General features: G+C 41.3%; 1 long non-coding RNA gene across 1 annotated transcript in view; it reads right to left on the bottom strand.

Moving 5' to 3' along the window:
* The window catches only part of LOC102160535 (uncharacterized), a 365378-nt gene extending 348522 nt beyond the window's left edge, over positions 1–16856 (bottom strand). Inside the window, exon 1 of the long non-coding RNA XR_014819401.1 lies at positions 16703–16856. This is a non-coding gene — a long non-coding RNA (uncharacterized LOC102160535). The remainder of the gene's footprint in view (positions 1–16702) is intronic.
* Between the last annotated feature and the right edge of the window lie 341 nt (positions 16857–17197).

Here is a 17197-nt window from a genome sequence, read left to right as displayed (position 1 = left end):
GGGCCGCAGACGCATCTCGGACCCCGAGTTGCTGTGGCTGTGGCATAGGCCGGCAGCTACAGCTCTGATTCAACCCCTAGTCTGGGAACCTCCATATACCACGGATGTGACCCTAAAAAGACAAAAAAAAAAAAAAAAAAAGACTCTTCCCCATGGCATATTTTCTTTTTCTTTTTCTTTTTTCTTTGCATTATATCAGCTGTTTGAAGATCAAAACTCTTACCCGACAGGAAGAGCCCTGATGGAGGGAACTTCAGGTAACAGTGGCAGATACTTGGTACTCAAGAAGGAATTTCTGTCCTAGATGAGCCTTTCAAAATGATGTGGTTAATGCTTCTACCTATGTTTAAAGGCTGTTCTGCATTTGACTTGTTGCTGTTCATTTATTAATATTATGTCTTGTGCCTGCTTCCAAAATGGAAGTAATTTGCAATAAGAAAGAATAAAAATCACCAAAAGTAAATATCATATGAGGACTTAGATTCCTGGAAGCCAAGGCAGAAAATGAAATGCAATATGTCACATGCCTCTCACTCCTGGGTAAACAACAAAGGTCTTCCCAGTATTACATTCCAACACACACATGTGTGTGTGCATGCATACATGTACAGACATGCACATCTATATGCCTCTCAGAACTGTCCTTCCAGAACGTTCAAAGTCATTTGATAAGAATTCTGCAACAGAAATCAAGACTCTACCCATAAATTTAAGTCCTTTTATTGGGAGATACTTCGTTGGGGAGGAGGGTACTGGCATAGCATAAAGGTAAAGCAGATGGAAGCTTTAAAAAAAAACAAAGGAAAAAAAGCTGGCTGATTTTGGTCACAAAGGTGAAAGTAGGCTTGGACTTTCTGTCATGGCTCAGTGGTAATGAACCCAACTAGTATCCATGAGGACATAGGTTCGATCCCTGGCCTCACTCAGTGCGCTAAGGAGCTGGTGCTGCCATGAGCTGTGGTGTAGGTGGCAGATGCAGCTTGGATCCTGCATTGTTGTGGCTGTGGCATAGGCCAGTAGCTACAGCTCCCATTAGACCTCTAGCCTGGGAACTTCCATATGCCACAGTTATGGCCCTAAAAAGCAAAAAAAAAAAGAAAAAGAAAAAGAAAAGAAAGAAAGTAGGCTTAATTAGTTCAAACATGAAAAACACCATAGAGCCTAAATGTTTTCCACAACGTGTTCTTCATTTTCATTATTATTATTATTCATCACTGTAAACGTGTGGCTTATTTTCAATTCTTCTGTTTTGAAGCTGGTGAGACAAGATGATAAAGTTCTGAGACAACATTAAATTACCAGTGCCTCTTATTGGAAAGCAGCATTTTTCTTTTCAGGGTTCTGTACCACCATTTTTCTTATTCATTACTGATACAACATCAAGCTGTGAACTTCTACAAGGCTGAAAATAACCCCTGCAACCAATCTTCTTCAACAAACTAATCATCTCGTCCCTTTAGGAAGTACGAGATATGGAACACGTCCCTTTAGGAAGTACGAGATATGGAACAGTGGTGATGCTTATGAAAAATAACTGTATTTGTAAGAACCCACTGGATTCCACACTATAGCTAAAGAAATGTTAACTGTGTTTAATGATCTTGCCACCAGTACTCTCATTGAGGTAGGCGGGGCCTGCCACATCATTTTAGGACAGAGGTTCTCAAACATTTTGTCCTCAGATACCCCTTTATATTCTTACCAAAATTATTAAGCACCTCAAAGAGATATTGTTCAGATGTATTATTAGGATCAATATAATATATTGCTAATTAGAAATTAAAGCTGAAATAATTTAAATACATATTTATCAATCTTAAGAAAAAATATAATACATGTTAAAAAATTCAATACATGTTAATGTTTTTATAAAACACATTTATATTTTCCAAAACAAAAATATTAATGAGATGAGTGATACTGCTATACATTTTTGTGACTCTCTTTAATGCCTGGATAGGTAGACTATCATATCTCCTTCTGTATTTGATCTGTTCCAATATCACAGTCATATAACATCTGGAAAAACACTCATGAGAGAATGAGAGTAAAAAAGGAGACAGCAACTGGGTATTGTCATTAAGATAGTTTTGACCTCACAAATCCCTTGGGAGTGTTTCAGGGACTAATACTAGGGTTTCTTCAACACATTTTGAGAATTGCTGCATTTGGATAAGACTGACTCTCATAGAAGCAAAATTACATTTACCATCTAGTGAAGAAAGCACTAGGATTGATTACAAGAGTAAAAGTTGCATTCTCTATATACAAGCTAAACAGAAGTGTAAAACACAATATCTAATTTAAGGGGCTTAAATTTTATAACCCAATAGAGTAGTAGGTTATATTGCATTATTTTTCAAAATATCAGCTGCTCCTTTTACCAGCTCCTCCTAAATGCCCCTCCCCCAACAGAGACTCTCCCTTTGGGAAGATTATACTCTTCCCACCCTACTGTGTTCATGTCTGGCCATCTGACTCACTTCAGCCAATGAAATGTAAGAGGAGGTGACATTTGCTACTTCCATGCAGAAGTTTTAAAGATCATTGATGGATGCTTTCATGGATAAGTGATTCCTCCATCCCTCATCTCCCTCCAGTGAGACTCACCATGTCCCAGGAAGGGGCTGCTTTTTCAGTCTGGGTCCTAAAATGAAGGCAACATGGAGCACAGCAGCAGTCAATCCATGAAATACATGCAACAAAGTTCACCAAGATTTGTGGAGTTATTTGTTACTTATTTGTGGGATAAGTACAGAAAATCTTCCACATCAAAGAAGCATCATAATAAGAGTTCCTGTCATGGCTCAGTGGTTAACGAACCCAACTAGTATCCATGAGGACTCAGGTTCCATCCCTGGCCTCGTTCAATGGGTAAGGATCTGGCATTGCCATGAGCTGTGGTGTAGGTTGCAGATGCAGCTCGGATTCTGTGTGGCTGTGGCATAGGCCCACGGCTACAGCTCCAATTTGACGCCTAGCCTGGGAACCTCCATATGCTGCAGGTGCGGCCCTAAAAAGACAAAAAGACAAAAAAAGAAAAAAGGCATCTTAATAATTATTTCCACATATTAAATAGTATAAAACAAGGAGTAATCTATATCAGTATCATCAATTTGTTAGCAAATATTGAAATGTAATGAACATTATGGAGTGAGGCTCAATGCTAGACACTGAATATCCAGTAATGACTAAGACATGGGCTCAGCGAGGAAGAAGATTGGAAGCACACTTTTGATGTTACCTAGATTGGAAACTTAGCTCTGCCACCTAAACTGTGTGACCTTGGATACGTTTCTCTGAGACTTACTTTCTTACCTGTAAAGTGGAGATAACAGTACCTACTTCAGATGATTGTGAGAATTATATGATGTGATTATACCAAGTATGTAGCAGATAGCCTAGAGTAGTGTGTATTTTCAATAAAGATTATACTCCTTCCTCCTTTGTCTCCCCACCTCCCAACCCCTACTCCAAAACTACAGGGCCTTAGGACTCTAGACTTAACTCTACCTGCTGGATTCCTCCGTTACTTTTCTAAACTTTAATCTCTCCAAAAATAAAATCATTGCCTATGTACAACATAAATATAGATACACACAAAAATATATTCAGTCTGTCACTCAACTAATACTAATTAAATACTACACTCACTTTACAAATGAGAAACCTCAAGCAGTAAGAGATTGCATAACTCCCCCAAGGTCAGCATACATATATTTACTTCATTTTCTTAATGGTTGATAATATTCAACAGTATTAATAGCTTACAATTTACAGAACCATTCCCTTTCTGATGGCCATTTTTAAGTTGTTACGTGTTTACCATCACAACAAAGAAACATCCTTATACAAATACCTTTTTAATACATATATAAGTACATTTCAGGATAAATTCTTAGAATTGGATTGCTAGGTCAGAGAGCGTAGGAATTTAAATTCTAATAGGTACTGTGAATATGCCTTTTAGAAGTATTTTAGTTTGGGGTTAGTAGATGCAAACTAATACATTTGAAGTGGATAAGCAATGAGATCCTGCTGTATAGCCCAGGGAACTATATCCAATCATTTGCGATGGAACATGATGGAAGATAACATGAGAAAAATAATGTGTGTGTGTGTATATATATATATATATATATATATATATATATATATGTATGTATGTATAACTGGGTCACTTTTCTGTACAGCAGAAATTGATAGAACATTGTAAACCAACAATTTAAAAAAATTTTTTAAATAAATAAGAATAGAGTTCCTAGAAAAAAAATGTTACCAAAAAAGTTTGTTTGTTTCGTCTTTTTAGGGCCACACTTGCGGCATATGGAGGTCGAATCGGAGCTACAGTTGCCAGCCTACGCCACAGCCACAGCCACAGCAATACCAGATCTGAGCCACGTTTGTGACCTACACCACAGTTCACCGCAACACCAGATCCTTAACTCACTGAGCGAGGCCAGGGATTGAATTGAACCTGTGTCCTCATGGATATTAGTCAGGTTCATTAACCACTGAGCCATGACGGGAACTCCAAAAAAGTTTTGCTTTTCACTTTCTTGTTCTTCAATGACTATATGTTTGTGTCAGCCACAGATCTGCTTATAGTAACTCATCAAAGGTCTGAATCTTATGGTCTCCTAGGACTTTGTTCAGATCCTGTGCCCCAAACCACCCCAGTCCATCTAGATATCACCATAAAATGAAAAAAATTTTTATTCTAGAATAAAAATGTATTAAATACTTATGTGAATTTTTGACATATATGTATTAAAGGTGTGCTCTGAGTCCAAAAAAAAAAGTATTTGCTGATTTATACTCCTGCCCTTGGGGGATGAACTGCCCTTTCCTCAGAGCCTTATTTACACTATACCCCAAACTTTTAGCAGCCTGTGCCTCTGGATCAGTCAGTGTTTACCAAACCACATTCCTGAGAATATCCTCTATCCTCACTGGATGCTGTTTAGGAAAGGCTGCTGCACAGAAGCCCTTTTTTGTGCCTGGAGGGCAAATATCTTCTTTCACTGTTTTCACACACAATGCATTCGGGATGTCTGGCTGGAAGTGGGCTTTGTTCTGTTCTGAACTACATGAGAATAATAATTCATCTGTCTGAAAGATAACTTGTATATTGATCCAAAAACATTGCAGGAGTGTAGCTTTTTCATTGATTATTTGATAATGGGTCATTTCATTTCTATCTACTTTTGACTTCTCTGTCTAACTCAGATTCTTAAAAAAAGCAAAAAACAGGTAACTCTGAGCACATAATTCATCTCTGTGGAAAGCATTTTGCCTGCCAAATCACATTAGCTCAAAAAGCAACCCTGCAAACCTCCAAGTCATTCAGAACAATACATTTCTCTTCCAACCTGCCTTATTCTTATTTAATATTTGGACAAGAAACTGAGGGGGCATTTAGTTTGAAGCAAATTGCATCTCATATTTTCTTGGAATGAGGTAAAAGCAAATCTAAAACATCTTTCAATGAAGTGAGCCCACATTTGACAAGAGCACTTATAATCGCTTCCACTGTATGTTCTTAGCTAATTTACGACTATATTCATTGAATTAATAATGATCAGCTGGGGTTCACAGAGGCCTAATACCTAGGGCTCTATTCAGGGGCTGTTGGCCTGATATTTAAATATTTATTGATGATAATTGGGTGACAGAAAAGGATGGGCTCAGCCAGAAAGAAATTCAATCTGCTTGCAAAAGCATCCCATCCAAGATTCCTCCTTAGGCCACATACATACAACGCCAAGAGAAACAAGAGGTGAAAGAACATTGCAGATACATGAAAACTAAGAAATTGAGTCTTATGATTATTTTGTTTGGTTAAAGGTAATGGTAAATTTCTTAAACATCACTTTTAAAACCCAGTTGGCAAGAAAAAGAGAAGAATTTGGAATTAAACACCACTTTCCTGGATTCTGAATTTTCCCTTCTATTTTTAAAACACATTTGAGTGCTACTAGGCATTAGATCTGTCTAAGGACTAAAAGGAGGCTCAGGAGAAAAAAACAAAAGAGGTTGAAAGTAGAGAAAAAAAAGTCAAGAGAAGGAAAAGAAATTAATCAGAAAGAAAACACAAAAAAAATCATGGTAAAAAGTTCCTTTTCAACACATGATCTACCTCATTAGCACTTAGAAATATTTAATCATTATTCCCCCATCCCCAGAATGATTCAGCCTGATGCCTCTGCTTGACAGATAGGAAAATTACAGGTAATTTAGATATCAGTGTTAATCGCCTTACAGGAGCATGTATTAGTCAAGCTACGCCTGGTTATGCTGCAGTAACAAAGAATCCCAAAACCTTAATGACTGAAAACCACAAAGGTTATTTCAGTCTCACACCACATGCCCATCTTAGTCTGCAGGGCATTCCGCTCATCACAGTCACCTAAGGATATAAGCTGACAAAGCAGCCAATTTTCCAGGCAAAATGAGAACCTTTCATTGGCAATTAAATGATCTGGCCTAGAAGTAAGTAGCACTGATGACTATCATAGAGGTCATTCTTAAGACAAGTCTTATTTTTAATCCCTTCTCACTAAACTTGTGAACTTGAACACATCATTAAACTCTTGGAGGCTCAGATTCCTTACCTGAAAAATGAAAATAATACAGTTTACTCATGAAGTTGCTACAAAGAATAAATGAGATGATAAATATATAGAACCTAACATATACTTGGGGCTCAAAAAATGATAGATTCTTGGTTCCTACCATATTAAAAGACTTCCAAAGAGCCCAGTGGATTCACATGGATATGTGTTTTTGCTCACTTGCACCACATTTTACACAAGATTCTTTAAAATATATATTAAGCCACAATGCATACATATCACAAAGCTCTCACTGCTATCTGCTGTGGTTCCTAAGAGTTTTATTCTGTACCCAAGGAAAGGTGACCTGGTAATTGAAGAATTGAGTCAAAGTTATTCTACAGTCAAGAAGGTATAATAACCAACATCTTGTCACCTGATGTCCACTGAAATCCTTCATCTCACTGCTACACCTACCTACCTATTGCACATGGGGGCAAGAAGGGAGAACAATGCACTTCACCCCAAGAGCATCTTTGGCAGCAAGCTTTTAAACAAGAAGCAGGTAAGTCAAAAGGTTATTTTCTATTCACACACAATGATTACTCTTCACTACATTTCTCATAATAACTAGGAAAACTAAAAAGATCCAAAAATGATTACAATTACAATAACCATAATAATGGTTAGCATTTATTAAGGATTTACCCTATGCCAGGTGCTATTCTATAAACTTTGAGAAAGTTCTCATTTTACCTTCATACTAACACTAATGGTAACATTATCCCATTTTGCAGATAAGAGAACTAAGGTTCCATGAGGTGAAGTACCTTGCCCAGGGTGTCCTAAACAGTAAAGTCAGCAGTCAAGCCCAGACAATTTTATTCTGAATCCCATTGTTTCAGCCTCCTCACTATGGCTCTAAAAAATGTACAGTCACTATTTTGAAACTTTGCTTACCAGAAAAAGGGAATGGTGGTTGATGCAATTGCTCCATAAGTTCAACGGCTAAGAACTGTAGGTTCATTCAGACATACTGTTGTATTCTTATCCATCATCATACTCAGCACCTCCTAGCACCAGACAATTAATTGACAAATACATTCGTGAATATGTAAAGAAAGAGAAAGAGGCAGATTGGAGCACAAAGAAGATGTTCAGCTGATATTTACCGATCTCATAAGTAGCAAATTCATCATCCCCAAATGAAGGAAAGTCAAATGCTCTCCCTATGCTGAATCAGTAACATCCTGGTTGTAGATGAAGTCCAGTATTTTAACTTTGTCAGTCCCTTAACACACATGCATACCAGAATCTGAATACTGAATCTCATTGCATCATTGCTTTTCATAATCCAAGGAAGATTGTTCATGGAGCAAAGTGTTTTAGGGAAGTATCATAGGTTAGAAGTAGGAGAAGGAATTCATACTTGTCTTCAGGGACCCGGGGGGAACCCATGGATGGAGCAGGACATCTCCTTCAGTCCTGACAGGTACTATTTCAGTGTAATGGGACCAATACGAGAGAATTTAGTGCCTATTATTTTAACATTTCCCTAAAAGAAAAATTTTAATTTCATATCTATGAATTCTCAGGGGGAACCACATAGTTTGCACTAACCCCAAGATGTCACAGCTAATGCTCTGTCAAACAAAACAAATCTCTCTCCAAATGAAGACAACAATATTAAATGTAATTCTCTATGTGCTTTTAAAAGCATAACCAATTAGTGGTCACTCAGTCATGAACCAATAGGACTTACAAGGTGCCCCTTCCAGATTTTGCAGAACTATTTGGAAATTAATGGGATGTGATTTATCAGGCTAAGCCAACGAGCGATTTCCAAGTTCTTACTCCCTTTTTCTTTCATGTGACACAGCAGGCTGCAATTCACAATTTCTGTGATCACAGTGTGTGATCACTGTTGCTAAGTGGAAGCTATGTGGGTAATAGCCATTGGCCAAGGTAGGTTAGGATGGCATTCAAGGCCTTGTCAGTCAATGTTCCTCATATCACACACTTTACAGCTCCACATCTCCTTAGCTGTGTTTGTTGAGAAAGATTTAGCCCCAGTAAGCTGGTGAATGGCCCATGACACATTATAGCAATGGAGATCAGAAACATAGGAGCATTAAAAACTTACTGGGTGAGTTCCTGTTGGCTCAGCAGATTGGGGACCCGGTGTTGTCTCTGTGAGGATGCAGGTTCAATCCCCTGGCCCCATTCAGTAGGTTAAGGATCTGGTGTTGCTGCAAGCTACAGTGTAGGTCACAGATGCAGCTCAGATGCAGTGTTGCCATGGCTGGGATGTAGGCCAGCAGCTGCAGCTCCGATTTGACCCCTGGCCCCGAAACTTCTACATGCCCTGGGTGTGGCCATAAAACAACAAACAAAAAATTTTCTGGGGATGTGGAGTTCAATACAAATGCATAATCCCTACAACAAATACATAACAGTCGCCAAAGTTATCAACTTGTTTTCAATGGCTTTCAAGTCAAGTGGAGTAGAGCCACCTTCAGTGTACCAATAGAAGATCAAGGTAACCCTGCTTGTCAAGGAGCTTTGATTCAGAAATGATGGAAGAAACTCTTCTGCTTATGGCCTAAGCAGACTTGTAGCTCACAAGACCATGAGTGGTCTTCCTCATACTTTTGTTTTTCTGGGCACTTGGCACCACCACCGTGAACATATCCATGAGCTTGGGGTAGGATGTTAGTTGTTATTTCCCTCTAGGCAGAAATAAACTATCAAATGGCCTTATATAGGAGCTCTAGCACCTGTACCACTGATAACCAAAAGTGCTTTGTTCAAACTAACAATAGTACCTTGGTCTTGCCAATAAGCCTCAAAATACATCAGGTCACAATTCTTGCTTAGCTACTTTTTTTTCCACTGTTGCTTCAAGTGTCAGGGTTTCATAGAGGGGCTCCTCCAAGAGAAGAAAGAGAAAATAGAAGGTCAAGAGGGCAAAGTGCCTCTTCCCCACAACAAATCTTCTGCTTTCTCTGTTTGATGCAGCAGAGCTATGGTTTTTCACTTGAGGAGGCAAATGGATCCTTTAAAAATTTGACAACTGGAGTTTCCTTTGTGGCCTAGTAGTGAACGAATCCGACTAGGAACCATGAGGTTGCAGGTTCGATCCCTGGCCTCGCTCAGTGGGTTAAGGATCCAGTGTTGCCGTGAGTTGTGGTATAGGTTGCAGATGCAGCTTGGATCCCACGTTGCTGGGCTCTGGCGTAGGCCGGTGTCTACAGCTCCGATTAGACCCCTGGCCTAGGAACCTCCATGTGCCGCAGGTGTGGCCTTAGAAAAAGACAAAAGGACAAAAAATAAATTTTTAAAAAATAAATATTTTTTAAAAATTTGGGAGTTCTCGTCATGGAGCACTGGTTAATGAATCCGACTAGGAACCATGAAGTTGTGGGTTCGGTCCCTGGCCTTGCTCAGTGGGTTAAGGATCCAGCATTGCCATGAGCTGCGGTATAGGTTGAGATGTGGCTTGGATCCCTCACTGCTGTGGCTCTGGCATAGGCCGGTGGCTATAGCTCTGATTGGACCCATAGCCTGGGAACCTCCATATGCCGCAGGAGTGGCCCTAGAAAAGGCAAAAAGACAAAACAAACAAACAAACAAAACAATACTGACAACTGCTATTCTAGAAGATGCCCAGGTTATCAGAACTGAAAAATCAGTGTATAGCATGCCTCGTCCAAGAGAAGCAGCTATGCGTATGGCAGTGTCCTGGGTTTCCAGAGTAAAGTAATTTCCTTTCTCAACAGTGAATATTAGTTACCCCTCAGCTCTCCAGGCAGAACCAGGCTGAGTGCCTAATGGGGACACTACTTGATTAATATCTTTTTTAAAATGTCATATAGGGGAAGGAGAAGAGATAGGAACAAAAGTTAAAAAACAAAAACAAAAACAAAACAATAGCACTGTGCCACCATGGAAATGCTACATTGTTACTTTGCTTCATGGGAATTTACCCAGCCCTCTTCCTAGTGATGGTCCAACCCAGACACTGAAAGGTTCACACAGACTCAAGAAAGCGAGAGACAAAAGAAGCTGCATAAAGGCCATATCTGTGCTCAAAAAGCCTGTTGTGACCTATCAGCTCACAGTCCTGCTGAGTCTACAGAGAGAGAAACTAGACCCCAGGCTGAATCATCTGTAGTCAATTCTGGATGCAACCCCAGACAAAACAGCAGGCAGACACCCTGGCACCAAAAATACAACCAAGAAAATGCTGGGGAAAGATCTCTGCTTAAAGGTCTGTGATCCCAATAGACCCCTATAGCAAAAAATCCTTGACTCCAAATGCAGCAGGCTGTTTTCATTCTGGTTGTGCCTGCAACATGCATAGCCTGATGTGCAATGGGCCTGAGCTGCTCTGATGTCCATCCATTAAGCAAGAAATGGAATCCAAGTTAGAAGAGTAGGATGCACTTCCCAGAAGAACCCAGACCCCAGGATCTAAAGGGGTCATGTCGATCCTAGAAGTCTCTGTGTGGGACCTTCTATGAGCCAACCCCCAAACCTGTTCTGTCTCCAGAGGACCAGAAAAGGGTAGTGGGTCTCGCTAACTAGGGAGGAGGATGGGACACAGAAAGTAGACGGTGGGTGAAGAAAGAGACACAGGGCTTGTGCAATGGGGGTCTCGGAATGCCCAGCCAGCTCTGGTTCTGGACCAGAACAACTGTTTCATGCAGAAGTGCCCATGCTTATTCTTTGTGCATCCTGGGACAGCACCCTGCCTTACTTTTACCCATGTTCATGCCTTTAATTCGATAACACTTTGCTTTTCAGAGCAAGCCCAGGTAACTACTGCTTCCAAGGCCATACCCCCAAGAGATCATATGCCCAAATGGAGCTCCTTTGAAGAGCCCGGGGTGGGGGGGGGGGTGCTCAGTTTAAATGACTTTTCTTCTAAGCTGTGCCTCCAGAATTTCCAGTCTCAGTTTGAGGGGCATTGTTCCCACAATGCACCTCTCTGCCTCAGCGCTGTTGACCTGAAGATTTTCAAGGTAGAAAAGGACAGCATCACATGGATTGTGCACTGCTGGGTTGCTTTGTCTGACCCCTGAAGACCTTATCCATCTTTTCTGCAATCTGACCCATCCTAAGGGACTCTGAAGTAATGAAGTAATCCTTTCTCTCCCCAAATGAAGCAGCTTCTTTCATAGTGATATCATGAAGGCATCTCCTCGTCATTAGCTTGGAATGGAAGTTCAGCAGCTTTTCTCTGGGATGGCTTTGCTCTGGTATTTCCCTTATGATAGAAGAAGCACTTGGGGATATTTAAAATATCTCCAGATCCCAAAGACTTAAAGTGAATTTTTAGAGCTTCATTAGCTCATAAAGTCTTAGGTTATGTCATTGTTGTATGAGAGCCAATAGAAAGGGATCTGAAATATTCATCTCTAGTGACCATGTGGTTTCTCACAGTGAATATTCTCTACAGCCAGGGGCCAACAATAACCAAGTGACTAGCCAAAAGAGGTGGCATTGTCAGAGGAACCAGGATTCTCACTCTTAACATTTTATTAGTTCAATGGGGAAAAAGTTCCAGTTCTTATTTTTCTGTTTGCCAACAAAATGCTCAGCTCTCTAGGATTTATTTGTGAAGAGCCCCACAAGAATTTGGCAGTCGCATCAGAGCAAGGGGGCTTAGAATGGAAAGTCATAGCAATAACTTTCTATTAACACTAATTCACAACAGAGATTTGCAGTTCTTGCAGGCTGAGCCACTGCTTAGCTTATTAGGAAGGAAAGACATACAGTTCAGTCAAAGGAGTTTGGACCATTTTAGCACAATAAGGTTTGAGGCTGAAAGCATACCCACCAGTGATAGACAAAAGAGAGATGAGCCATCAGGTAGGACCAGGTAAGCAGCAAGGAGATGAAAGATGGTAGCAAATGTCCCAGTCCTCTGGTTATGAGTCCCTACCCTAATCAAACTTGCCATGGAGATCCTCGGGATCAGGCTCTGAACAGAGTCCACAGTGCCCACACTAGAGCCACCAGGCTCTGCTTCTTGCAAGTCTGGTTCATGGACAGTCATCTTTCCTTAAAACTGAGTGGCATAGGTGAGTGACCTAGAGGAAAAGTTCAGAAGGAACTTTGCTTTGAACTCCAAAGCCATGTTAGATTACTTTTAGCCTAGATTTCTTAGGCATGGATTAAGGGCTAAAGGTTTACTTGGGAAATAGGATGTCAGGGCAGTGAAAATGGGGAAAGGAAGGTCAGTTGGGGAAGGATGCAAAGTAAATGCATATTAATGTCTTACTATGCTGTCCACTGCCTCCCAACAAGTCTGAAAGAGATGCGGCCATTGCACAATGGGTGGCCCCGCTTGGCCGCACAAGACATCTCTGGTCAAGCCATAAAGAGAACAAAATGTACCTCAGGACTATACATCAAAGGGAAGAATGGAGAGGGAATTTATCTACCCATCTCCAGTCTTGTGAGCCAAGATGTAGTCCATTCAACTTCCCCACATTTCTGAGTTGCCTGGAATGGCCCCACCCCTTAGGAAGCCAGACACCCCTCCCCCACCCCATATAAGGCTCAATGCTCAGTCACATCCCAAAGTGCCAGGAGGAGGCAGAGGCTCTGGGCATAAGAACCATACCAGAGCCTTGCCAGAGTCAACCCACATTATAGCAGATGGGATGAAGTGAGCTGCTGCATCCAGGAGGCAGATGAGGCTAAGAGAATGAGAGGCACCTAAGATATGTCCATAAAATGACATGATATTTAGGTAAAGGAAACTGCTTCCTCCCCTTACTCCTGATTTTCAATGTAGCTGTTGACTGTTTTGAGCCCATCACTGGGACTGGCAGAATCTGGAGTTAGGAAGCCTGAAGTGAAGCCAGGCTCTCTACCTCTCTGCCTTTCTAGGTGACCTTCTGGAAGGGAAGATGCCTACTGCCCTGATGCTCCTGCTCCCGGAGACAAGCCTTCCACTCTCAACCCGCAAACATATTAGTGATGAGATGAGATCAGGTTTGGCCCATGGGGTGACTGGGGGGCTCCTCTCAAGTTCTTGGCTTGATTGTGTACATCAAAAAGCCAAAAAAGAATTCCACATCCCCTTTCCTACATATTGAGACAGCAAATCATCAGGCTGAGGGTTTTAGGTCAGGCTCTGGAGGCAGACAGACTAATGTAAGTGGGCCCACCACCCTCAGTTATGTGACCTCTCTCTCTGTTCTGTAACAATGGGCATAGAGCTAGGACTGCTTCTTAAAGCTGTTGTGAGAATGAAACAAGACATTCCCTGGCAAGTACCTAGTACATAGAAGTCATGAAATATGAGCTTTTAATTGTTATAAATAGAAATTCTCTTGCCTATTACTACTTCTTTTTGTGTGTGTATCCTCACTGCCAAAAAGTTGGGAGGTAAATTGTGACTTCATTTGACATCATCATTTACAAACTTTTTTATTCCTCCCAATTTCTTGCTCTACTGTATTTGATTATCATGGGAATATCCTTTGTAATAAGCTGTGTATTTACCTCCTTTCCCAGCAAGCTTTCCTCCTTTAACCTGCCCTATCCCATTTTTCCGGGTAAAGAAACTACCCTCTGGCTTGTGTCCTGCACCCAACACCCTTTCTCAGGTAGGTGCTTGGCTGAGCGCTGACCCTTCCATGTTTTGTGTCCGGAGAGGGTTACCCACCTCATTAAAGGTGAGCATGACCCAGAAGGACCCAGCTGTCACCATGTGGACTGCTGGGCTGCAGAATACTGAAGAGGAGGAGCTGCAGGAAGAGTTCTAGAAAGATCACTCCTCAGATGCTGAAGCCTCCACAGGCCAGCTCCCTGCCCCAGACCATCAGCAGCCAACATTCTTCTGGGGATGAGGAAGCACTCTACCTCCATTCTCTCCCCCCTCCCCTGCAAATGATACATTCTGTTTCCCAGAACAGTGGATCTCTTGGGTAATGGAATGTTTACTACCCAAGACTTGAAATTCAAAGCCTCCCTCAGATACGAACAGAAATGCAGTTTCCTTGGGGCCCTAAATCTACAGATTTCCATGTAACTTCATTGGATGCCCAAAGGTCACACTCTCCTGAGTGATTCCTTCACAACTACCAAAAGCCTCCCCCCAGCTCCGAGCCAGTGGCTTTCCTGGGCTAGAGGCCTCCCAGCACCACCCTTCCTCCTATAGACAGAGAACAGGGAGCTCAAGGCTGCCTCCATCCCTGAACATTCCATGCTCATTTGCAGGGCTGACAGCCCCACAGGCCAGGGAAGTTGCTTGATTGGCTGAAAGAAATATTGCAGCAAAAGTGCCAGCCACCTGGGGTAGAGAGACTCACATGCATAAATAATGAATGATATTTTATTTCATTTCATTTCTAATTTAAATTATTCCTCTGTACACAAATTATGATTTCTAACATTGATATGATACCATTACCATAATAAAATTTCCTTAATTGTCCCTATGTTGTCCTTTATTTGTTTTTGGTTTTGGTTTTTTGGCCACACCTGAGGCAGAAGTTCCCAGGCCAGGGTTCAAATCCAAGCCATAGCTGTGACAATGCCAAGTCCTTAATCATCAGGCCCCCAGGGAACCCCTAATGTTGTCCTTCAGAGTCTAATTTTTCCCCATTCCAGGAGTCAGTCAAGGGTAACACATTGCATTTAGTTGAAATTTCTTGTTCCTCTCCTTTAATCCAGAATAGTTCCCAGACATTTTATCTTTTATGACATTGAATTTTTGAAGAATGCAGGCCAATTGTTTTGCAGAATGTCCCCAAATTTGGGTAAGTGTGATAGTTTCTTTTGATTAGATTCAGGCTCAACATTTTTGGCAAGAATTCTACACAGGTGGTGTTGTGTCTTCATGTGTCACACCAGAGGCCATGATGTCAACTTGTCCATTTTGGTGATGCTGAGTTTGATCATTTATTTGAGATGGTGTCTGCCAGATTGCGCCTTTGTAAAGGACCCTTCCCCCTTTGTAATTAGCAAGTAATCTGGGGGATGATACTTGGAGACTTTGTGAATATCCTCTTCCCCATCAACTTTCACTCTATGGTTTTAGCATCCATTAGAAATTCTTCCCTGAATTAACTATTACTGTGGTGGTTGAAAAATGATGGTTTTGTAATTCTATCCTCGTTCCATATTTATTAGCTGACATTCTTCTACAAAGAAGGGCTTTTTCTTCTCCCTTCCCTCTTTTATTTAGTGTAAATGTAGACTGGTAGATTCTTTTCTAATTCTTTTTTAGTATTATTATCCATTACTGTCATTATGACTATCATTATTAATTTTGATGTTCAAGTTGTCCCAATTTGGTTAGGGGAGCCCCTTCAAGCAAATCCTATGTCCTTTTGACATGGCCCTTTCAGTTTTGAACACACTACAGTGGTATTTAGAACAAAAGTCAGAGACGGAGGGAAATATGGAAGAAGGAAGAGGACCACTGAGAACTGAACAAGAGAATAGTTATGGTCACGGTGGCAGTTCTTTCCAGTCAAGACAGGGATCACATCTTCAGCCAGAACTTCCATTTGCCCAGCATGGGGGGTCAGGAGCTCTGGGGACAGGCTTTGTGATAGCTGACGTGCATGGGAAGTCTCTTGGGAAGAACTCACAATATGAACCCTGATAGGTTCAAAACTACTAGGTTATGCCTGGATCTAGCCTGTTTTCAGAAGGATGTAGGACTCGTCTCAAGGGAGGGGAGCTGAGTGTCACTGGTGGGCCTTTGTTTTTACAGAAGAGTAGAGGTTCACAAGATTAGTGTGGGGGCACTAGTCTGTGAATCCACCTCCAGCCAGTGCTGAAGGTGAGAGAGGCAAGTGAGATAATGATAAACCAGTTACATGTGGAAGTTTAAGTAGCACTACTCCTGGCCCCTTCCAACAGGTGGTAACACAAGGTAAGGGAGCCCCTCTTCCTTTTGGCAGTGGAGTCCCATGTAGCTTTGGTTCTAGGGAAGCCATGAAGAAACTTCACCTGGCAGAACAGAGCAGATACTGCAGGTGGAGACTTCTTTACAGATACCTGGGGACTGATTCCCAGAAATACTTGAAATGGGAGAGAAGAGGGACTATTTGGCTAATTCTGCATGAACAGCTGAGGCGAAAGCAAAATGAACATGGGTTACAAGGTAAATAGTACCGTACCTGAATGGCAGAGTTGGAAGTTATAATTAATTACCACTGGAACAAAGGCTCATTGACATTCTGCTATGTCTCAAGGTCAACTAGTAAGTGATATCCATGGGGCTTGAATTCCCAGTCCAACATTGTTTCCTTTTCAAAAGAGAAATGAAGAATTCTAGAAGAATGGAAAGAGAAGAGAACAAATCACCATACAGAGAAATACAAGGGAGACAATGACCTACAAATAGCCTTGGAAGGGTCTGTATGCCATAACCAAACAGACCAGCCCAGAAGAGCACAGCTAAATGGATGGGAAGGGTCAGGCATATGCCTTACTACCTCTGCCTCACATGACCAACAAACATGGTCTGCAGAGAAATGAAGTAGAGAGAAGGAAATGTAAACTGAACCTCAAGGAAAACAGAAATGATCACAGAGGAAACAAGGCAAGAAGCCAGAGAACAATGGGCAAGTCAGTGCTTAGCCTTTAGTATCTTCCATTCTTTTGTGGAGGAA

The sequence above is a fragment of the Sus scrofa genome, chromosome 1, assembly GCF_054392235.1.
Source record: "Sus scrofa isolate SSC_HxYL_T2T_F1_AM1 chromosome 1, Sscrofa_HxYL_maternal_Yorkshire_Landrace_v2.0, whole genome shotgun sequence".
NCBI classification, from domain to species: Eukaryota; Metazoa; Chordata; class Mammalia; order Artiodactyla; family Suidae; genus Sus; species Sus scrofa.
The sequence above is the reverse complement of the archived record's forward strand: the minus strand, read 5'-3'. Positions and strand labels throughout refer to the sequence as shown.